The sequence below is a fragment of the Schistocerca piceifrons genome, chromosome 3 (assembly GCF_021461385.2).
Source record: "Schistocerca piceifrons isolate TAMUIC-IGC-003096 chromosome 3, iqSchPice1.1, whole genome shotgun sequence".
Taxonomy (NCBI): domain Eukaryota; kingdom Metazoa; phylum Arthropoda; class Insecta; order Orthoptera; family Acrididae; genus Schistocerca; species Schistocerca piceifrons.
The window spans coordinates 430,468,731-430,493,645 of NC_060140.1; positions in this window are offsets into that span (position 1 = coordinate 430,468,731).

Here is a 24,915-nt window from a genome sequence, read left to right on the forward strand (position 1 = left end):
TAAACTATTTTGAAATCTGATCCAAATTTTTCCATAGCTTTTTTAAATATACACTGACTGATATCGCCTTGTATTACGGAAGGCTACAGGGACTGGAAAAATAAGCTGCTTTCATTTCTGGCTGTTTCTCCGACCCAAGACTGTTACTGCAAAGCAATCGTAATAAGCAAATTTTCCCTTGCTGAATGTTAGTGTTAAGTCTATTTCCGGCGTGACGTCTATAAAGACACCAGTCACATATTTAAAATAAGCCACTGAAACTACTTGAGTAGGTAGGATACAGCAAAGTGGCACATACTCATGAAAGCAGAGCACGATACCTATACCTTTCAATACGTGTCATGTATCACAGAAATGACTGTGCCATTTTCATGATGTAACGTTTGTGTGATACCACTGAGAAATGGTTGGGTGGCATCTAGCCGTCACCTTTGTCGAATATTTATAAGACGGCAGACGGTATGATTATGATACTTGCGAATATTATGCCGCTGCAGCAGAGTAGGACCTGCAACATTACAGCCCGATCTCCTGAAAGGTACAAGAAAACAGCACTTAGTCCTGGAGACGGTATCACTACGCATCGCGGGCGTGCATTCTTCTCTCATTCATCAACACCAGCTACATTTTATAACCTGCCTGATGTCAATGGATTTCTTCTGTTGTGTACCTTGCATTTCAAGAACATGCTCATCGATCATAATGCGTAAAAATGTTTTTGTTGTCTGTTTTATTTTCTGGAAGGATTCGTCAGGTTTTGTGCAGCTAACTATTATAGATTTAACCGCACCTGCATGCCCAATGCTTCCAGCTCTAGACAAAGCTTCGTTCTCTCATGACGACTTCATTGCACCGTCAGAACCCTTACCTGCTACCGACAGCCGAGTTACTTACGTAACGGTACTGCCATTTGCAGGCACCTCACACTCTGGAAGCAGCATGTTAGAAGAACACATGCGTGTAACAGGTAGCGATTCAGTTTCTTTTAATCTCATCAGTCTTTCGACTGGTTTCATACCATCATCTAGGTTTTACTCTCTTGTGCGAGTACAGTATTTTGTTTATATGGCTAACTCGCCTAATAGCCTCGACAGTCCAGTTACTGTAAGCATTGACCCTTTCCAATTTTTCCCCTCCACTAGTCCTTGAAGCACGAATTTAGATGTTCCTGACTGGTACAGCAACTGTTCAACTACAAGTGGGGATAATGTGCAGTAGTCGAACTTTCGCTCGGTCTCTATTTATTTTTTACGTGTTGTATGTCTCTTTAATTTAAGGCCCAGTAGAATTGAATTTCAAGTTCTTTCACATGACTTCCTGTAGTCCGTGTTTCACTTCTATGTTATGTGTACTCCAACGTACATTTTTATCAGGGTGACGATTCTTCTGGATAACCTGGAATTCTCTGGGAATTACATTTTCGCTGGAAATATCAGTGAAATCTCGGGGAATTTAAGGAATTTCATAAACTCTTAAAAAAATTTTGCATTTTTAACTTAGCATTAAACTTAAATTTTATTGAATTTTATAAATCACAAATTTCAAAGTACTTAATGTCTCAAAGTGTGTTAATTATACCAATATTGCCGGTCGGAGTGGCCGTGCGGTTCTGGGCGCTACAGTCTGGAGCCGAGCGACCGCAACGGTCGCAGGTTCGAATCCTGCCTCGGGCATGGATGTGTGTGATGTCCTTAGGTTAGTTAGGTTTAATTAGTTCTAAGTTCTAGGCGACTGATGACCTCAGAAGTTAAGTCGCATAGTGCTCAGAGCCATTTGAACCATATCAATATTATTCCATAAAAATTATCGATGTTCAAAAACTGCAGTTAAACTGCTGCTTATGCCCGGTATATAGCTCATCTGAGAGAAAAGTGGTATGCTGTTCCCACCGTACTCCGCTCAGATTAATTTATCAGGAAACTCTTGACTCCATCTTCCCCTTCACACCTGGAATTCTCTAGGACTTTTTCCAAGATTGAGTAGCCACACTGTTTATGCAATTTCTCCTGAATTTCGGGTAAATTTTGATACCAGAGAGGTCAGTTGGTGAAGAAAGTCTGACATCATCTATGCTTTAACTTCGTCTGAAATTTTACTTTTTAAATGGAAAAATTGCTTCACTTCGAGCTAGTACTATAGACTTCTAAATTTTCATGTTTATTGTTGATAGTCGATAGTCTCATTCTTTTCGTTACTCTTGCGATGACGCTCTTCATCATTTACCGTAATCTACGCTAAACATACTGTTCAAACCGTCTTTACCTTCGCACTGGAAATCTGTGACGCCTGGGATCTTTTGAGTTAAGAACTTTTTACCCTGCACTTCTATTATTATTTCATACACTCCATATCGGATATTAATGCGGATGAATGATAATATATTACAGTGAACAAATTTTCAGGACTGTATAGCGTATAGTGTCTTAAAGAACGCTTAAAGATTAGCAGTATCCTACGACTGCTTTGTACAATAATGGTCTTTGAACCATAGCTCAACTAATGATGCAGGGGTATAATGAGACACAAAGCTTCATAAAAAACCGGTTTGGGAATTTATTTTATGATACATTTTCTCTGACACAAAAATAGTGGTTTCTGTGCATTCTTCATTAGAAATGCTATTGAAATTGTGATCACAAGTAACATTAAAAATAAAGAAAAGAAAAGAAAAATCCGGTTTCACGAACCAAACAAAGCGTAAGGTGCAGCTTTCGCGAAGTAAAAATAGACATGACAGAAGCAGATAGAAAAAATATTTGTCACAATCACAACACGTGTGGCAACAGGAGCGTGCAGGCGTAGTGTGTGTAGCATTACAACAGTTGTAACTGTTCACAAAGGCTGATGGTGCTATTCATTGCCGGCCGGAGTGGCCGAGGGGTTCAATGCGCTTCGGTCTGCAACCGCGCGACCGCTACGGTCGCAGGTTCGAATCCTGCCTCGGGCATGGATGTGTGTGCTGTCCTTAGGTTAGTTAGATTTAAGTAGTTCTAAGTTCTAGGGGACTGATGACCTCAGATGATAAGTCCCATAGTGCTCAGAGCCATTTGAACCATTTGTTATTCATTCATCAGATACGACTGGAAGCCGGAGATGACTCTACGAAGAAATTGGTAACTTTGGGATAAAGTTAATGTCTGAGGGTTAATAACGTAACCCATTTTTGCAAGCTTAATTTCCATTATTATGTATTTTTGGGTTTCTGTCTATTACATCACTCCCTAATACATATCAATAAACGAATGGCGCAATCCGTCACTGCACCTTATCATCGCATACAGTTCGTGATGGAGGTAATCGAAAGACAGATTTAGATTGCAGAAGATGAAAGTTAACTGTTCGATCTCTTCTTCATTCTGGTATCCACGTATAGTGAAACGGCTACATTTTGAAATGGGTAAACGTTAGCGTTTACACGTTGCCACGAGTGCTACTTACTGCGCTTCTGTCAAGCCTTAGTCATGGATGTCCACTGGTCTGTTTCTTTCTATAACATTGATAGAGCCATGAATTATATTCTACTCATTAACATACAGCGAATTACACTATGGCGACAAAAATCATGGGATAGCCATGTGCACGTAAGAAAATGGCGGTAGTGTCGCGTACACAAAGTGTAAGGGGACAACGCATTGGCGGAGCTATCACTTGTACTCAGGCGGTTCAAGTGGAAAGATTTCCGACGTGATTGTAGCCGCACAACGGTAATTAACAGACCGTGAGTGCGGAATTGTAGTTGAAGCTAGACGCATGGCACATTCTGCTTCGAAAAGTCAGGGAAATGTCATGTTCCGCAATCCACAGTGGCCAGTGTGTATCGAGAATACCAAATTGCAGGAGTAACATTTCACCACGTATAACGCAGTGGCCGACGTCTTTCACTTAACGACCGAAGGTAACGGCGTCTGCTTAGAGTAGTCAGTGCTAACAGACAAGCAACACTGCGTGAAATAACAGCAGAAATCAATGTAAAACGTACGACAAAAGCATCCGTTAGAGCAGTGCTGCGGAATTTGGCGTTAATGGGCTATGACAGCAGACGACCGACGAGAGTGCCTTTGCTACCAATGCAACATCGCTTGCAGCGCCTCTCCTGGGCTCGTGACCATATAGATTGGACTCTAGACGACTGGAAAAGAGAGTCCTGGTTAGCTGAGTCCCAGTTTTAGTTGGTAAGAGCTGATAGTAGGGTTCGAGTCTGGTGCAGACCCCATAAAGCCAGTCCAGAAGACAATGTGCAAGCTGATGATGGCTCTGTAATAGTGTGGGCTGTGTTTGCTTGGAATGGATGGGTCCTCTGGATGTTCGGCTACTTGGAACCTTTTTCAGTCTTTCTTGAACGTCATTGTCCAAAAAAAAAAAAAAAAAAACACGGAATTGTTATAGATGACAGTGCGCCGTGTCTTGTTCACTGTCGGTTGAAGAATATTTTGACAGTTAGAGTGAATAATTTGACCACTCAAAACGCCCGACATGAATCCAGTGGAACATTTAGGTGACATAATCGAGAGATCAAGTCTTGCACAAGTCCCGCACCTGCCACACTTTCACAATTATGGAAGTATACAGAGGCAGGATGGCTCAATATTTCTGCTGCTGACCTCCAATGACATATTAGGTCCATGCCACGCCGAGCTGATGCAATAAGCCTGGCAATGGGAGGTCAGACACAATCCTTGAGCACATGACTCTTGAACCGACACTAAAATGAAATGTAGATTGCTGCGTTTACACATTGCTTAATGAATCTTACTTAATGGAATGAACTACCTCGGGCTTATGTGGTTGTGGTGAGATGACATTCTGCAGTTCCGGGACGGGAAACTCAGGATGTATGGCTCCGACAAACAGCGGCCTCCTTATATACCCGTAGACCGATGCAAAGCTTCACAGTGGAGCACGTTTCTCTATAAAACATTGACGTTAACCAAGAAATCTGGCGCTAGTAGAAACCACGAGTGTTAGAGGTGGAACAGCCGAAACGTCATGTTTATGTGTTGCGCCAGTTCGCCGAGTGGGCACCGTCAGCGGTTGATGTGTGTCTGGGTTTCAATAGCGGCTTGGCACACAGTTCTGCTTTCGTACAAATATTCCACTCACGTTTTACCCCTCCAAGCAGCAAATAAACATTTTCTCTCGCTACTTTCAGTATTTTCGTAAAAAATGTATCCCTTTTTTTTCGTTCGAGAAATATCAATTAGCAGAAAGTAAAGTAGATAGAATAGAGTTAGGAAACTTCCTATAATTTCTCGTTCATGTCTACAAGTACATCCTCTTTTGTGGTAAAGGTAGGTAATAATTACGATGCGCTAGTGTAATACCGCACAGAGAGAGTAGCTACAGCGTGGCGGAGAAGAGCGCCATGTCATCCGATGGAGTAATTATATGTCGTTATGGAGGGCCATGTGTTTACCGAACCGCTCATATCAGATTTTCCAAACTGGGACCAATACGTAGTTATTTAAGTATCCTCGCTGGCTTAATAAATCCACATTCATTAAACTTCCTGACAGATTAAAGCTGTGTGTCGGACCGAGACTCGGGACCTTTGCCTTTCGCGGGCAAGTGCTCTACCAACTGAGCTACCCATCCACGACTCGCGACCTGTCCTCACAGCTTCAATTCTGCCAGTATCTTGTCTCCTACCTTCCAAACTTCACATAAGCTCTTCTGCGAACCTTGCAGAACTAGCACTCTTGGAAGAAAGGATATTGCGGAGACATGGCTTAGAGCACTTACACGCGAATGGCAAAGTTCCCGAGTTCGAGTCTCGGTCCGGCACACAGTTTTAATATGTCAGGAAGTTTCATATCAGTGCACACTCCGCTGCAGAGTGAAAATCTCATTCTGGAAACAACCCCTAGGCTGTGGCTAAGCCATGTCTCCGCACCAGTAACTCTGCTCTATGTGACGTCATTTTTAGTTGTGAATTTTTTGTGCATTTCTTAAGTAGCTGCCGTTGTTCCCTCGGCTAAAATAATTGAAACTGATTTGACTTGATTTAATAACCCTTCACATTTAGACATTTATACTTAGTTTTTTGCTCGCAATTTAAGGCATTTCAAATGGAATTAGTTAGGTATGATGGGAAAACGACACTCTGAATAATTCCTTACTATAAGTATCGAGGTAGCGTGCACAAGATTTATATTTAGTTGGACTCTAATGAACTTGTAGTTCTCAGGTTCGGTTCTAGACACCATCGTTGCTTGAATTCTACGTTCTAGATCAGTCTGTACACGAGGCTCCATACTGAACAAATTTTTCTCGATCAGGTTCAAAAACTGGTGATCTAGAAAAAGGTGCAACCAAATTTTACGTGGAGATAATGAAACGTAATAACATACATGCGTCCATGTCAACAAGTGTCAGCTTTCCTCTTAATAATTCCTAGGAGCTTCTAACGAAAGAGTCGCTGAACGCGGAAGAGAACCTAGAACTGGCAATATGCTAACAAACGTGATGAAATTTGGCAGTAAAAAAAGTGAGCACTATTCGTCATACCGGAAACATTTGTTTCGAGACGTTTTGTGATGTGTGTCGTTTGTGAAAAGTAATTTTGTTCTGTGTCTGTCTGATGTTTCACAAAGTTTGGCATTTCCTTAAGAGATATACAGTGATAAACCTATTTAGACTAAGGCCGAGGCCACTTCTAGTGTAATACAATAGTTTCGAAGATTTCTGGAGGGTCCTGTCTCTTTACATTAATGGAATGAAACCAATCTATTGTGTTAAAACTCAAGTCGCATAATAATGTCTAGGAGATCGTGCCAGGGGTAGAGCGAATTTTGTAATTGAGTTACGTGTCCGTTCATTCCGAGAAGAGCTATCCGAAATGGGTGTCTCAGACTTCTCAGTGTGTCGAGTGGTAGCATCAGTTGTGCCGCGAGACTAATAAATTCAGAATGTAAAACAAATAAGAACTTTTGATAATACAGAATATACTTCTCACGTTAACCACAGATCGCGTATTGAACGGGTGTTCGGTATGCTGAATTTCAGTATTTTCGGCGTGTGATTTCCAATTATGGCACTAGATATTTGTAGTCTTCTGCCGTACATTGGCCTTCTCTATCGGTCTGTTTGTTAACAATGCCTTCGAGCTACAATAGTGAGAGAATGTACACACGAAAGATAGAATCACAGTTCAAAACTTACGTACTAAGTATCACATGTTCAGAAAATGCTGGATTTCGGTTCAACTATGTTAGCATCATTTAAATAAAAGAGTAATCATTGCTTCTCTGCCGTTTTGTACGACATATTTGTGTGAAAATGCATTTTGTGTTACGACTAATGTAAAAAAGGTAAAAGTGTAAGTTATATTAAGCCCCGTGAATCATTTAATTCTAATAGCACCGAAACATTTAGTGTCGCTGAAAAGGTGTTTAATGAAATATTAAAATTAATATTTCTTTAAAATATTATTCGTTACTAATATTACTGAAAACGTCTCTCGTGAAACTGTATATATTAAGAGGGTGTCACCATGAGAAGAAGTTTGATGGGTTCGGATCTGAGTGAATGGTAGGTAAAACATTTATTCACAATAACACATTTCTGTTTTCAGGATGCCCCTGTCTGAAATATAAAAATGGGTCCAAAGTGGCTGCAGTTTAGTCACACGGGAAAATATTAACTGCTTGCCACTTTCATTGGGAATCAAACACTCAACAGAGCTAAAATGATAACAGCAGGAAAGCCAATATGCGTTCACATTTCACTACATCTTAAAGATGTTTGGAGGTATAAATCGATTTTTATCTCTCCGTAGACTTAATATTTATATTACGAGAAACCAAATCCAATTTTTCATTACCTAATTACTAACCAACGAAAAAGAAAGTATTGCTGTAATATTTACACATGCCCTGTAAAATAGCATCTCTACCTCAATCATCAAAACGAAGAGAAATAGATGTTACATTTACTACACAGAAACAGTATTTAGTGATATGTTGACATGGGTAACATAACGAAAAACATTGCAGTCTCAACACACAGTCCTCGTAGTGTTATGAGAAAACATAACAGAGCTTTAACAGGTATCGAGGATTTGGCTAGTAGTATTCATGAGTCGTAATTTTACTTACTAAGAGGTACCAGTATAACTGCCTTTTATAAAATTAGTATATTATATAATATGTTCAGATGAAGTTTTTGGCTAACTAGTTTGTTAACATGGTAGCGACCCACCAGCAAGTATTTTTTGGATTATTTCTTCGAAATGCTATGATTTGGATGCTCAGTGACAATGAGTTTGCAAGTTATGCGAGTATAAAACAAAAGAGAATTAAATGGATAGCATGTTATTAAACTTTTCTCACATCTGAAGACTGTTTCATGTCCAACCCGGTAACACTAAGTTACATGTGCCGTTGACTACAGTAGACTGATAATATTTCTCTGTCTGTTGACAACGTTCTTTGTCTTGTGGTGTAATGAGCTCTAAATGGGAGTAACAATGTAATTATTTAACACCATTTGTTCTTTTCTACGGAGAACTAATTGTCATTTTCATTGTACCGCAGTCCATTAGAAACGTTGCGTACACATTGTATTACTTCGTCCTCTGGAGCGATGAGAGAACGAAGGGAGCGACGCCGGAAACTGTGACGTCCAACAAGCGAGGTGTATACCAGGTTTCAGCGCCACCCACAAACTAAGCGTCAGCGCTAATGAATGCCGCTATGTTTCCGCAGCACGACGGCGAAGCCTATGAGCCATAAGTTGTACTGACACAATACGGAGAAACTGCGTTTCCAAACGGAAAAGTAGCTGTTAAAATGTAATATACCACAGGTTAAAAATTAGGAAATTCTGTATGACACCTATCTAATATTGGAACGGTAGCACCAACGCCAATCCACTTAGAAGGACTATGATACGTCGTTTCAACATGGACTATGAAATTATTTCGTCTACTATTCTACTTAAGTATGGATACTAAGTGTAGTTGCACAATGCTAGTGAGAGGCATTAAGTGAAGAAATTTATTTTGTTTTAGGCTTGAGATGGAACACGTATTACACATGTCACTAAACAGAACACGATTTGGATGGAGACAACCGTCTTAGTATTTCTGCCCCTGATGGAATGGCTTTGTATTTGAGAGAATAAAATAATTGAAAAGAGCAACTTCTCGCTCTATAAACTAAACTAGTTAGTCACTGGAAATTAGTTCCTTCAGCTTAGAGAAGCTCTTCCAAAACAGGAAAATTTTTGCATGTGATGAAATAAAATTTATCTTAATATTTACTTGAGTATCAACGTTCATCAAAAGAGAAAGTTATGGACAACGGGGAGAAAGAAATAAATCTTTCTTTCTTGAAAGAATACTAGAACTGAGCATCCCTGTTCTGGAAGTACGCGGCACTCCACAAATGGTACTGACCTGGTCGGGAAGTTGTCTACAAATGCATGTGGACCGTGAATGCTAACTGAACCGCCGCTGTTCTCCACTACTCCCATTAACCGTGAAGAATGTCTCGAGAATTATTGATGACTGGAAGTGACGGAAAATGAATTTATTATACATGTATTCGAGCGTTAGACTGATAAAGCGGAAGTAGTTTGTAAGGAACAACTTGTTTGATAATAGCGACAACCTCACTTTTCAGTTGTCAGCAATACAGCAGACACATTTCGGAATTTGAAAAGTATGAACCCGTGTTTTAAGAGATGATGGAAACAAAAGTGAATAGAACGGAAATTCGTTTGTTCTTAATCACGGAGAAGTGCTGTCTAAGAGTTAATATTTAGCAATAGGGTAACGTTAATACGCAACTTACAGGCAGTTCGATGAAACGTGCGAGACATTCAGATCGAACGTCCTAGGTGGCAGTGGATACATTTTGTTTTAACATGGTGAAAACTTTGCATGAACGAGAGAAGTCAGGTAACAGAATAAAGCTGAATATGGGGTTTAGCTACAGAGATCAGTGATGTTCGTCGAGATACCCATCGTAGAAATTGCAAATTCTACAATTTAATTTCGCGGAAACTTCTGTTAAAACCAGAATTCGTCAATGACATATAAGATGATAAATAGTCTTCGTGATCGTTTGGAAGGCTTCATACTTCTCGTAAAAATATGTGGAAAAAATTAGCTTCTGTTTACTACATTCCACAGTCCTACAGTATTTGAGAAACGACAATCTGTTCCCCCTTTCCCGTAATTGGAATTATGTTTCCTTACTGGGGTGAAATGAAATATGTGAAAACGGATGTAGGCAAGGATTAAGCACCCTTTAATGAATAGTATGTAGTGATGCATTTTGTATTTATCACTTAAAATGATCGACGCTCGTAAAATCCCGATGGTGAGAGAAATAAATGCTGCAGATGACCAGACGAAATGTACTGTCATTTCTGGAATTACAGAAAGAAAAACTAGAGTGCATTAGAGATTTAAAGACCTTATTTGCTATACTGGAACATCAGTGGCTCGGAAAATTATCCACGACAAGTTTCAATCCTCAGGCCACAATCTGTAACTGGCAAAGGAGCTCATGTTGCTCAGCTGTCAAAATTTGAAAATAGCCTAAAGGCAGAAACCGGTCGTGGAGAAATTTTGGTGCAGTTAGTGCTAAAATTTAATAATAATATTAATGACAGTTCAGGGTGCCTGGGTATGAGGAAAAATGTTGGACATCATGACTTTTAAAAATTAGCATTTTACGTTTGTGAGAGTGACAAATGGCAAATTCCTTTAAAAAAAAGGAAGAGAGGACTTATTTAGCTGTTACGCCGCTACCTCAATACAGGGGAAAACGGAAGAGATCAGAAGTAATCATGGTGGACGGCAGCCTACCATTTGTTCATCAGTGCATAAAAAATATTGTAAAAACAGAGTTGAAGTGGGTATCGGCAAGTGCGGATGCTGAGTTGTGCCGGCGTGTAGAGTCCCCGCCGGTACTCACCGGCTGTGGAGGTGGTGTGGTGGAGGTGGTCGGAGCGGAGTGCGGTCGCAGGCGGCGTCGGCGGCGTCGGCGGAGCGTCGGGTCGCAGTGCGCGCCGAGGCGTCGCGGCGCGCGTTAAGTAGGTTCGAGCGGACCGCGCGCGGGCCCGCGCGCCTGCGCAGGAGGCCCGCCGCGCCGCCGGAGCCGCCCCCGCCCCCGCCGCGGCAGCGACGCCCACGCAAGCGTCCGGCCGCCTCCAAAAGTGACACAATTTGCGCCCACCGCGACGAGCGCCGCCGATTGGCGCTGCTCCGCGCCGCGCCTCGCCGCTGCTATCGCTGAGCGTCGCAATCACGACGCACTGTGTGTTTATTGCCCCTCGTACGGGGCTGGGTCGCCTTACGACGAGCTGAGGAACTTCAGGCGAAATTACCTACAGCGCTGAAATTTGAAATTCTTCTTATAACAGAATCGCTATCGTCTGCAGCAGACGGTGTAAGGATGGGCCACAAGTGACTAACGCGCCCATTCCGTTGTGTCAGCGCTGATTACTTTGCGTGTACATATTGATCAAAACTTGGCCTGGAAGATACATATTACTGAACTGCTCAAACAATTATATTTAGCTACTTTTAGTCTTCGTAAACTGCTAATCTTGGAAACAAACGTGTCATCCTCCTGACATATTTTGCATACTTCCTCTCAGTAATGTATTATGGGATAATTTTCTGGTGTAACTTATCTGTTAGAATGAAAATATTGATTTCACATAAACGAGCAATGAGAATACTATGTGGTGTTCAGCCACGGGCATCATGTACGTACTTCTTCAATGAGGTACTCATTTTAATTGCGGCATCATAGTACATTTATTAACCAATGAAATTCGTCATAAAGACTACATAAAAATTTGAGAAGAACAATGATGACCGCACCTATAACACTATAAGAAACAATTCAATATTACCCGTTGTTAAAGCTGTCAGTGGCTCAGAAAGGAGATCAAAATGTAGCTACAAAAATTTTTGATCGTTTGCCAAATAACATAACTGTCCTGACAAATATCGAAGCACGTTTCAAACCTACACTACAGGCCATTAAAATTGCTATACCAGGAAGATGACGTGCTACAGACGCGAAATTTAACCGACAGGAAGAAGATGCTGTGATATGCAAATGATTAGCTTTTCACAGCATTCACACAAAGTTGGAGCCAGTGGCGACACCTACAACATGCTGACACGAGGAAAGATTCTAACCCATTTCTCATACACAAACAGCAGTTGACCGGCGTTGACTGGTGGTTCAAATGGTTCAAATGGCTCTGAGCACTATGGGACTTAATTGCTGAGGTCATCAGTCCCCTAGAACATAGAACTACTTAAACCTAACTAACCTAAGGACATCACACACATCCATGCCCGAGGAAGGATTCGAACCAGCGACCGTAGCGGTCGCGTGGTTCAAGACTTAGCGCCGAGAACCGCTCGGCCTTTTCGGCCGGCGTTGACTGGTGAAACGTTGTTGTGATGCCTCGTGTAAGGAGGAGAAATGCGTACTATCACGTTTCCGACTTTGATAAAGGTCTGATTGTAGCCCATCGTGATTGCGGTTTATCGTATCGCGACATTGCTACTTGCGTTGGTCGACATCCAATGACTCTTAGCTGAATACGGAATCGGTGGGTTCAGGAGGGTAATATCGAACGCCGTGCTGGATCCCAACGGCCTCGTATCACTAGCAGTCGAGATGACAGGCATCTTATCCGCATGGCTGTAACGAATCGTGCAGCCACGTCTCGATCCCTGAGTCAACAGATGGGGACGTTTGCAAGACAACAATCATCTGCACGAACAGTTCGAAGACGTTTGCAGCAGTATGGACTATCAGCTCGGAGACCATAACTGCGGTTACCCTTGACGCTGCATCAAAGACAGTTGCGCCTGCGGTGGTGCACTCAACGACTAACCTGGGTACACGAATGGCAAAACATCATTTTTATGGATGAATCCAGGTTCTGTTTACAGCATCATGATGGTCGCATCCGTAATTGGCGACATCGTGGTGAACGCACGTTGGAAGCGTGTACTCGTCATCGCCATACTGGCGTATCACCCGGCGTGATGGTATGGGGTGCCATTGGTTGCACGTCTCGGTCACCTCTTGTTCGCATTGACGACACTTTGAACAGTGGACGTTACATTTGAGATGTGCTACGACCCGTGGCTCTACCCTTCATTCGATCCCTGCGAAACCCTACATTTTAGCAGGATAATGTACGACCGCGTTTTGCAGGTCCTGTACGGGCCTTTCTGGATACAGAAAATGTTCGACTGCTGCCCTGGCCAGCACATTCTCCAGATCTCTTACCAACTGAAAACGTCTGATCAATGGTGGCCGAGCAACTGGCTCGTCACAATACGCCAGTCACTACTCTTGATGAACTGTGGTATCGTGTTGAAGCTGCATGGGCAACTGTACCTGTACACGCCATCCAAGCTCTGTTTTACTCAATGCCCGGGTGTATCAAGGCCGTTATTACGGCCAGAGGTGGTTGTTCTGGTACTGATTTCTCAGGATCTATGCACCCAAATTTCGTGAAAATGTAATCACATGTCAGTTCTAGTATAATATATTTGTCCAATGAATACCCGGTTATCATCTGCATTTCTTCTTGGTGTAGCAATTTTTATGGCCAGTAGTGTTATAATCGCTTCAGCTGTATTTTGGCCCTTTATTACTGTACCACAACCGGTTTTGTGTCGTGAAAGCCACATCTTCAGGTGACAGATGATTAAAACATTAGAGCGGAAAAGATCGGTATATTTTTCCCCAACATTCGTTGTCACCTGAAGATGTGGTTTTAACGCCACGAAACCAGTAATGGTACAGTAACAAAGGATCAAAATACAGATGAAGCGATTATTTATACCCAAGATGAATACTCACAGCTGTGGTTGCCCCTCCTACAATGTTCTCTGGAGAATAATGTCCATTCTTGCTAGACGAAAAGATGATATTAGTTACCCACTATTGATGTCGCCAGTGGCTCAGAAAGAAGCTCAATAATTTTCAACCGTTTGCCCAAAAAAATTAAATGCCAGACAGTTAGCAAAGCAGGTTTTAAATCGAACCAGAATTTTTTCCCCCGGACAAATACTTATATTTTATGATCCAGTTTTTAAGCTGGTAGCTTGTAAAAAACTAATTTTTAAGTGGAGTTGTATGAGTAGGACTACAAAATGATATGATATTGTAGTGGCCGTGTTACTCCGATTTACAATGTAAACTGTCCTTGAACTTACATGCATATAGACGCGTAGTTGACGACATATGGGAGTTTGGGTCTGGATATGAGTTGTGTACGGATAGCCAATCTATAATGTGACCGCGCGCTCTAAGCGAGGAATATGGATTCAAGTCCAGGTGCGGCACAAATTTTCATTGTCGTCATTCCATTCTACAACTTTTGGTTGTCCATATTCGCAACTGGACTACATTCTATGTATAAAAAATGGCATGTACATCACTGTTAACACTAATAGTGTGCACGTATCCTGTAAACTGAGTTATTTCACATCATTTACATAAAAGGTATCTTTCAAATGACTCATCTAGTGAAGGGACGATATGACTGAATGCTTTGTATGTAATTAGCGAATTAGCCGCTAATACTCACTCTCTTCAACCTAAGTATATACTTCACACGTCAACGAACAACCTGTGACAGAGGAGGCATAGTTCCCAGAATCATTAACTGGGCATATTATTACAATGACGAACGGTTAGACGAATAGTCAGATTTTGATGAGATTTCAGCATGTTGCAAAGATCTGCAATTCGCTTAAAATGTTCAGAAATGTAAATTTGTGTTCTTGAAAAGATGCAGAGAATAAAATTCTTGTGATTCCAACAACTATGAGCTTCAACTGGAATCAACAGACTCATCCAAATATGAGAGTGAAGCAATTGGTATGGGTGTGAAATGATCACGTAGGCTCAGACGTAGGTAAGGCAACTAGAAGGCTTCTGTTCATTGGAAGGATACTTCGAAAGTTTAGTCAGTCTATGAAGAAAGAGAGGAAGGAAGAAAGAAGATTAGAAACGGAGCACAAGCGTGGATTACGAAAGGATGAGGAAAGATATCGGTCATACACTTTTCAAAGGAACCATTCCGGCGTTTGACTGGACTGATTAATGGAAATCATCGAAAACAGAAATTTGGATGACAGAACGGTGATCTGCCGTTCCCCCGAACGCTAGTCGAGTGTGCTAACTACTACTCCAACTCGCTCGGTAGACTGTTCGCGAATCACTCGTGTGTTCCAAGTTAAAATACAGCTCAGGTGCGTGGATCCCATACCCAGGTAGAGGTGTGGGTAGCAGAGTATGTTGGATGGATGCCAGACAGCGGCAGGGAAACAGGCTGCAAATACTTAATGCTCTTTAGTAATGCATCTTCTCGCCACCCAGTACAGGATGGCGATGACTTGGCCGAGGAATTCTGCTGCCTCGGTACTTGCTGGCGCCGACGGAGATGGGCGCTTTCTCGTGGCACGTCGTGAAAGCGTAGGCACGTTCCTCAGCCCGCCTCTCTTCATTTTCGGAAGGCGGCCGACAGGTGACGTAGCGGACAGTGGCCCTCTGCCCTAGTGCTGGTGGTCTCACGATGCTTCTCTGGACCGTTGTCGGCCCCCTGTAGCTGCAGATAAGGATCAGACACTTTCAGAGTGGGTTGCCCTGACGCAAAGGCGAAGTGTGGTTCTCGATCAACATCCCATACAGTGGCTAGGCGACACAACCCCTGACAGAAGTGATTTTAGTACAAATGGCTTAGGGGTACACTCTTTCCAGCAGCAGGTCTTCAGTCTGAGATGAATGTATATTAAACACTACGGCCTCCGCTAGTGTGGAAAGGCTCTTGACGCCTTGTTCCTTGAGCACTGCTGTGTTAACTATTACCATACAATACCAATCCGGTTCCACTCGCAACACTATGTCGACTGTGTTATATTTAGTAAAGAACAACAACCGCCAGCGCCTGCGGCTGGCGGTGCTGCAGTTCTAACGTTGTGCATTTAGACCAAATAAGTGTGGGTTGCTTTGTTATTGACAAGTTGGAAGCCATCCTCTTCCAAATATTTCATGATATCTGTCGTTTTCCGTGAAGGGATGTCCACACGGTAATTCAGGTCTCCTGCCAAAACGACTGGGTCGTCCTCAGTGGTAGTATCCAAGCATAAACTGATTTCCCCTATAATATTTACTGCTGTGAGCTCAGGTGAAAGTACACACATACAAGAACACATGGCGGTCCTTACCACTAGACAGTGTCTTGGTTTGTGGGAGACTGAGAAGGACGAGAGAATTTCTTTGATGAGACATGTGATGCTGCCCTTAAGTCTGCACTTTGGGCCTTGTTCCGCCATAACGTTGATCGCGTGATGCGTGTTTACTTTGTTACAGTCTTTCTTAAGGAACGTTTCCGTCAGGACCACTATATCGTAAGGTCTAAAGAAATTAACTTGGACGCGCGCTATTGCTGTGCTAAGGCCTTCAATACTCCAGTTTAATGTTTTTAATCTGAGTTTGTTGTTAATGGTGTTACAACCTGGCGGCTTCAGGTCTCTTAGTCCGAAAAAGGTACTGTCTCACCAGAACTCCTGTTGACCACAGTTCTGGCTGTATGGCGCGTTCGCGGCAGCCAAAAGGCACCCCAATTTTGAAGGCCTTTAGGCGGCCCTTTGTTTCCAGCTCATCGCAATCGATTTCTCCTGCTATTCCCAGTCCATTGAGATGTCTGATGATTTTCTCCTTTGTGGTGTCTGCTCGAAGTCCCGATCCTGTTGAGTGCATCGTCCCAAACACGAAGGGACATTCATTGTTTCCTCTCCCCTCTCTATGTCGTTCCCTGCATCTTCTCCTTTAGACTAAAGTGCAGCCTTCATTTTCTTCTTCTTTTTCTTTCTCACCCTCCGCAGCGTGGCATAAACTATAGAGCCAGCGCCGCAACGAGAGCGATAAATAATATCAAGTCGATAGGCAAACTCTCCCTGGAAACAGTCCTACGACTGTCTGAAGTCAAAGCTGTTGCAATTTACGGAATGGAAAACATATGGATTCATCTGAAGAAGACAGATCTCGAAAAAATAGAGAAGCTGAAGGCTACATACTTAAAAAGGGTGCTATGTCTCTCCAAGTACACACTCTCTCGCGGTTTTTGTATGAATTGGCCAGAGAGACCTTCTTCACAGAAGAGCTGCGACTGAAGCACTTACTACCAGTAGCGACAGCCTGCCAGAACTTATTGACGGAACAACTTGAGAAGAAACGCAAGATATGGAAGGATCTCTATTTTACAGACGCCATGACAAACCGTTAATGGACGCAGGGAGGTTACGAACTCCACCACATAGTTCCCGTGCATGGATTTCACTACAAACTGTGCAACACCCAGAGCGTTCACGAGCCCAGCACGAGCTGTATATGTGCGAAGTACGGTGGCCAGTGAGAGCCACATCATGTGTTAATCTGTAGGATGAGAACAGCATCACTGGTGAAATTCTGTAGTGACTAAGAATAATAATAGTGAATAAATAATAATTCCTGTACGTCACTCACTATATGGCCATCTTGGCTGCAATAAATCTATTATTATTATTTAGACCAAATGTGGGTGTGCTACATCAAAAGGACTAACACATGAGACTGAATGTTTACAAAGAAAAGTGACACGAATAGGCACAAATTTCTTTGATTCGTGGGAGAGTGGCACGGAAATGCAGAAAAACTTGGATTGTCAGAAACTTGACGACAGAACCAAATTACCTCTCGAAAGCCTTCTTACAAAATTTCAAGAATCACTATAAACTGAAGAATTTGTATTCATCAATCCCATTCGTTTCGCTTCCCTTGAAGATAAGGCTGGAATAATTACAGTATCGCCGCCTGGGGTAGCCTCGCGGTCTAAGGCGCCTTGTTCCTCAGGCATGGGTGTGTGTTTTGTCCTTAGCGTAAGTTAGTTTAAGTTAGATTAAGTAGTGTGTAAACCTAGGAACTGATGACCTCAGCAGTTGGGTCCCATAGGAACTTACCACAAATTTCCAAATTACAGTGCTCACAGACGCATTTAAGTAACGCTCCTTCTTCCGCTCTGTACACGATTGGAATGGGAAGAAACCCAAACGTGTATTACTATGACAGGTACCCTCTCGTATGTACTTCGCAGTGGTTTTAAGACTGTGTTCACGGTCCAGACACATTAATGTGACCACCGCCAATTATTGACGACAGTGAGCAATAAACACTCAGAAATGGCAGTGGCAGCTACAGCGTTGGAGGGTATTTTGCACAGAACATGTCTGCAGACGCGGAAAACACTGCAGTCATTTTCGTAATGCGGAACTGGTACTATTTATCTGACGTAAAAAAGGGCATGATCATTGGCTTTCGGGCCAAGCATGGAAGCATTTCCGAAGCGGATAAGTCTGGAAGCCGTTCGCTCGCCACCATGTATGGCAAAATGACGCTGTCTGAAACCATGGTCGAGGCAACTGTGGTACACCAAGGGCCATAGATGACAGGTGTGCACGACGTCTGTGGAGATGTGTACGAGCGGATAGACCTCCAACTCTTGAACAACTGACCGCACAGATGAACCAAGGGGCTACCAAAAGTGTCTTATAAACTACGTTCAGCCAGTGTTTCTGGGTATGGGCCTCCGCAGCAGGCGCCTGATTGATGCAACCGTGTCGAGTACTGTACATCTGCAACGAAGGGTGCAGTGTCCACGCCAATACCGCAAACAGACTGCCTCTGAGTAGCGACAGTTGGCGTGTTCACATGAATCACTTTTTATGCGCCATCGGACAGATGGCCGTTGGCGTGTACGGCATGAAATGTCTGAAAGCAAAAATCCTGCAATATTCGATGCAAGGGTCCAGGTCGAAGGAGGGAGCGTCACGGCCTGGGGAACATTTTCATTTCTTGGGTGATCTCGTCGTTCTGGAAGGCACAATGGATCAACACAGTTATGTATCTATCCTTGGGGATCATGTCTGACCCTACGTGCAGTTTGTTATTCTTCGGCATCTACTAGCAAGACAATGCAATGTGCCTCACATCCCCCAATGGTTCAAATGGCTCTGAGTACTATGAGACGTAACATCTGAGGTCATCAGTCCCTAGAACATAAAACTATTTATACCTAACTAACCTAAGGTCATCACACACATCCATGCCCGAGGCAGGATTCGAACCTGCGACCGTAGCGGTCACGCGGTTCCAGACTGAAGCTCCTAGAACCGCTCGGCCACAGCGGACGGCCCCTCAATGTACATGCGTGGGTCGAAGAGCACCAGGTTAAAGTGACCGTACTCCCCAGGCCACCAAAGTGCCCACCTGGAGCTGGATGTTCCTGAAATGGATCCCCAACGGAGAAAAAAAGCGCGTTTGGCCAAAGCAGTGGAGTTGACAAGGCTCCACGTCTACATCTACATCTACATCTACATTGATACTCCGCAAGCCACCCAACGGTGTGTGGCGGAGGGCACTTTACGTGCCACTGTCATTACCTCCCTTTCCTGTTCCAGTCGCGTATGGTTCGCGGGAAGAACGACTGTCTGAAAGCCTCCGTGCGCGCTCTAATCTCTCTAATTTTACATTCGTGATCTCCTCGGGAGGTATAGGTAGGGGGAAGCAATATATTCGATACCTCATCCAGAAACGCACCCTCTCTAAACCTGGCGAGCAAGCTACACCGCGATGCAGAGCGCCTCTCTTGCAGAGTCTGCCACTTGAGTTTATTAAACATCTCCGTAACGCTATCACGGTTACCAAATAACCCAATGACGAAACGCGCCGCTCTTCTTTGGATCTTCTCTATCTCCTCCGTCAACCCGACCTGGTACGGATCCCACACTGATGAGCAATACTCAAGTATAGGTCGAACGAGTGTTTTGTAAGCCACCTCCTTTGTTGATGGACTACATTTTCTAAGCACTCTCCCAATGATCTCAACCTGGTACCCGCCTTACCAACAATTAGTTTTATATGATCATTCCACTTCAAATCGTTCCGTACGCATACTCCCAGATATTTTACAGAAGTAACTGCTACCAGTGTTTGTTCCGCTATCATATAATCATACAATAAAGGATCCTTCTTTCTATGTATTCGCAATACATTACATTTGTCTATGTTAAGGGTCAGTTGCCACTCCCTGCACCAAGTGCCTATCCGCTGCAGATCTTCCTGTATTTCGCTACAATTTTCTAATGCAGCAACTTCTCTGTATACTACAGCATCATCCGCGAAAAGCCCCATGGAACTTCCGACACTATCTACTAAGTCATTTATATATATTGTGAAAAGCAATGGTCCCATAACACTCCCCTGTGGCACGCCCGAGGATACTTTAACGTCTGTAGACGTCTCTCCATTGATAACAACATGCTGTGTTCTGTTTGCTAAAAACTCTTCAATCCAGCTGCACAGCTGGTCTGATATTCCGTAGGCTCTTACTTTGTTTATCAGGCGACAGTGCGGAACTGTATCGAACGCCTTCCGGAAGTCAAGAAAAATAGCATCTACCTGGGAGGCTGTATCTAATATTTTCTGGGTCTCATGAACAAATAAGGCGAGTTGGGTCTCACACGATCGCTGTTTCCGGAATCCATGTTGATTCCTACATAGTAGATTCTGGGTTTCCAGAAATGACATGATACGCGAGCAAAAAACATGTTCTAAAATTCTACAAGAGATCGACGTAAGAGATATAGGTCTATAGTTTTGCGCATCTGCTCGACGACCCTTGTAGATAGCTTCCAGAATCTCCCTCCTGCACGTCTGACAGCGGTCCGCGCTGCAAAAGTTGGTTATAGAGGCTTTTGTCACGTGGTCACATTTATCTGAATGTACACTCTATGTAAATGTAGAAGTGCAGTTACTGAATAATTCCTCCTTTCGACTATTTTTGTGTATCCTTCATATTCTAGTTTGATGAATTTAATGTCTAATTTAATCTGGCAAGTTCCCTTTTCTTAAATAAGTGCTGTAAACCTTACTTCTCATTTCCTGTCCGAAGAGTCTTTCTAGGTTGATGCGTATTTTTGCATTACATCTTACGAGAATATGATCACTAAACTTTGCAAAGTGAATTAGGATAATCACAACCGCACAGCTTCTGTACTGATTGGTAAAATAAGGCCAGTTTTCTTTTTAAGTCCATCTGATCCTTGCATATTTTACTTAGTTTCTTTTAGAAGAGTTTGCTGATTGCCAAGATGTTACGGTATGGATACATGGTCAGTGATCACAAGCGGTATCAGTCAGTTCATGAAGTGGAATAGCCGGCCCGTGTGGCCGAGCGCTTTTAGGCGCTACAGTCTGGAACCGCGCGACCGCTACGGTCACAGGTTCGAATCCTGCCTCGGGCATGGATGTGTGTGTGATGTCCTTAGGTTAGTTAGGTTTAAGTAGATCTACGTTATATGGGACTGATGACCTTAGAAGTTAAGTCCCATAGTGCTCAGAGCCATTTGAACCATTTTGAAGTGGAATAACCGCATAGGCTGACTCGTATCTAAGCGCTGCAGTCATGGACTGTGCGGCTGATCCCGGCGGAGGTTCGAGTCCTCCCTCGGCCATGGGTGTGTGTGTTTGTCCTTAGGATAATTTAGGTTAAGTAGTGTGTACGCTTTGGGACTGATAACGTTAGCAGTTAAGTCCCATAAGATTTCACACAAATTTGAGCATTTTTTTTTAACTCGTATATAAACCAGGTCCTGGTGGCACACTTCTATTAGTTGCTGGGATACCGCGAAAATGTAGTCTGCCCACAAATGGGATTACTTAGGAAAAGCATGTGCGACCCACCCTAGAATATAGCTCATGCGCCAGCAAACCATTCAAAGTAGGATTTTCAGACAACATTGAAAGTATCCAAAGAGAGGCCACACCCTGCAGGCTTGTTTGACTTGTGTCAGGGCGTGAGGGAGCCGCTGAGAAAACTTAACCGGTAACGCTTGAAAATAGGCGCCAACGATCCCGAGAAAGCTTGCTGAAAAATTTCAAGACCTATCTTTAGTTGAAGAGCCTAGAAATATATTAACGCTCCACCCCATAGTACTGCTCCAGTTGGGAACGTAAATACAAGATTGGATTAGTTGCAGCGGGCGCACAGGCGTTCAAGTAATCATTCATAGGGCAGTCCAAACGAGAATGGAACGGGGAAACACGCTAATACCCGGTACAATGTGAGTTACGTTCTGCCATGCACTTTGTAAAGATTTGCAGTGGAGGGTTTGTAACACTTCCGGATTCGGCAATGGCTAGTACCACTCGAGTGGATGTATATTTCCACTCTGTGCCACTTCTTGGCCACGGAAGCGGGTTCATTATATTCAATTTGTAAATAGTTATACAGAAACTAAACTGCTTTGTGCATTCCAAAGCACTTGATATTCAAGGAGCTTTATACTATTTGGTGATTTAAAAAGTATTGTTTAAAAAACGATGATTATAAAATTATGGTAAATACAATGTTTTGCCTTGTTTCTCGCGCTAGGTTTTAACCGAAAACATGTGAACAGTAACGGAACGACCACGGTATCAGGGCATTAAAACATTATGGAGATTGTTTCCTTATACTTTTCATGAATTTACGGCTTTCACACCCTCTGCTTCATAATGCGTACCAGTGGCAAGTGATTTACTATTAACTTAAGATTCTAGTGATACTGGATGGGTGTCTTTTCACCTCATTATTTGCATCTGATAAGCGTAATGGAAATAATATACAGAAGTAAGACACCCTACAAGTCACAGAAAGGCTCTAGCTTATGCTCACTAACGCGATCGGGGGACCGCAGAGGGCCCTAGGTATTAAAAAAAATTAAACTGACGTGAAGCGCTGGAAGTTTAAGCTGTTTGACCAATCTCTTACAGAATAAAGCTACTGTCTTTTTGTGTTACCTGAAAGACTTTTAAACTTTTGAAGCCATCCTGCATCACAACAATGAATGGAAACAATAAAATGTATTCCCAACTTCAGGGCATTTTCCCAAATGCACTCATTTACTACGATTCACGTAAATTCACTGTTTTTTATTTTTATTTTATTCCTATGCCCAATGAAAATCGTTTCGCGAAGTAACATGTTCGTGCCATTGCCGTTTATGGTTTTTCTGTTAAAACTCACTGCAAGAAACTAAAATATCACATTTCATAATATTGTAACTATCGTTTTAAGCGTTTTTTCACAAACACCGTATCATATGTAGACTGTATAATACAGTGTGTTTTTGAATACGCAAAACAGCTTTGTTTCTTCATGATTATTTCTGAATTATGAAATCGATTCACATATTTTGAAAAGGTATTATTGTCAGATTCTTGTGAAAAATGAAAGTTTGAACCGGACTTGGATTGGAAACCGGATTTCCCGCTTGTCATAAGCGGAATTCTTAACCACTTTTTTCATTTTTGAATGCTTTTTCTTCTTTTTACCACCGTTTACAAAGACGGTCGCCTTAAACCTTTTTTTATATTTTTGTTAATTAGGGAAGTAAAGTGCCAGCGGCCTTGCCGCAGTGGTAACACCGGTTCCCGTCAGATCACCGTAGCTAAGCGCTGTCGGGCTTGGCTAGCATTTGGATGTGTGACCGTTCGGTCTGTCTACCGCTGTTCGCAAGCGGGATGCACTCGGTGCTTGTGAGGCAAACTGAGGAGCAGCTCCGGTCACGAAAACCGACAACGGTCGGGAGAACGGGTGCTTACGACACGCCCATCCACATCCGCATCCAGTGACGCCTATAGGCTGAGGATGACACGGCGGTCAGTACCGTTAGGGTCTTTCGAGGCCTGTTCGGACGGAGTTTAGTTTTAGGGAAGTTAAACAGTCACTTTCAGGACGATGGAGACAGGGTGCGCAGGGGTCGAAAACCGTGGGCAGGGGTCGAAAACCGAGGCCGCCATACCTCCCCCGTTCCCGTTCTTGAACCGTTCCTCCGATTTTGATTTTTATTTTATTCGTACTTTTGTGCCCTTCTACGGGGAAAAGAAAATATCCAAACAACAAAAACAAAATTAAAGCTAATTACAACTTAGAGGCCGCCCTTCTGGCAGAATCAACATTCACTCTACAGCCGCGGCTACTAGTTACAAGATGTACCGGGATCGTTCTAAGCAGCCGTTGGGGCTGCACACATCTTCAGAAAGAAAGTGTCCGTATGGTTCTGTCACTTACTCCAGTCAATAAAACTGACATGCACGTAGGATTAATTTCTCATACACGCACACCCAGCTTTGAGGAGGATCTGAGAATAAACTATCCAGATAATTAGAAAAGTATTGGGGATAGAGCGGATGGCGTCAGAGACGAGTGAATCGTTCCAAATGAAAAATCCAGAAACCGATGAAGTGCTTGTCACCATCCCGGTAAAGACACAATTTGGTTAAACCCTTGATCCAAACCACTGCAGGCATCTTTGTAGATAAACTTCAAATCCTGAATAAGAAGAGATGTCGGTGTCACTGCAGTTGGAGTCGTGCACTGAATGAGAGAACTAATACCATTCTCATCAGTCTACATACCGTCACAGCATACCAACATTCCATTCAGGTTTTTTGCACTGGAGGTATAATGGAGAACCCCCCATCCATATTGGATGGAGTCCCTGGCGATTCAGATATTTGCGGTTGACCACCAGTGCCAGGTCACTCTGGCGTCTGAATAGAGGAGAGCGACGTGAACCGAATGCCAGACCACTCGCCAGGATACTCGGCTTTGATTCAGATTTCAGGGATGCTTCGCATCATCTGGCAATAAATATCAGCTCACTTGTCAAGTCGGCGTTGACGTAAATGAAGTCCACAAAAAACTCCTGAAGGTGGGACAGTGTTGCGGAAATATGAGCCACTGGAACTGGTTGTCTGTGAGAGTTGGGGGGGGGGGGGGGGGGCAGTTCTTCTATCAGAGTTCCCGTCGAGTTGCGCCGGTAGCGGGTCCACATCT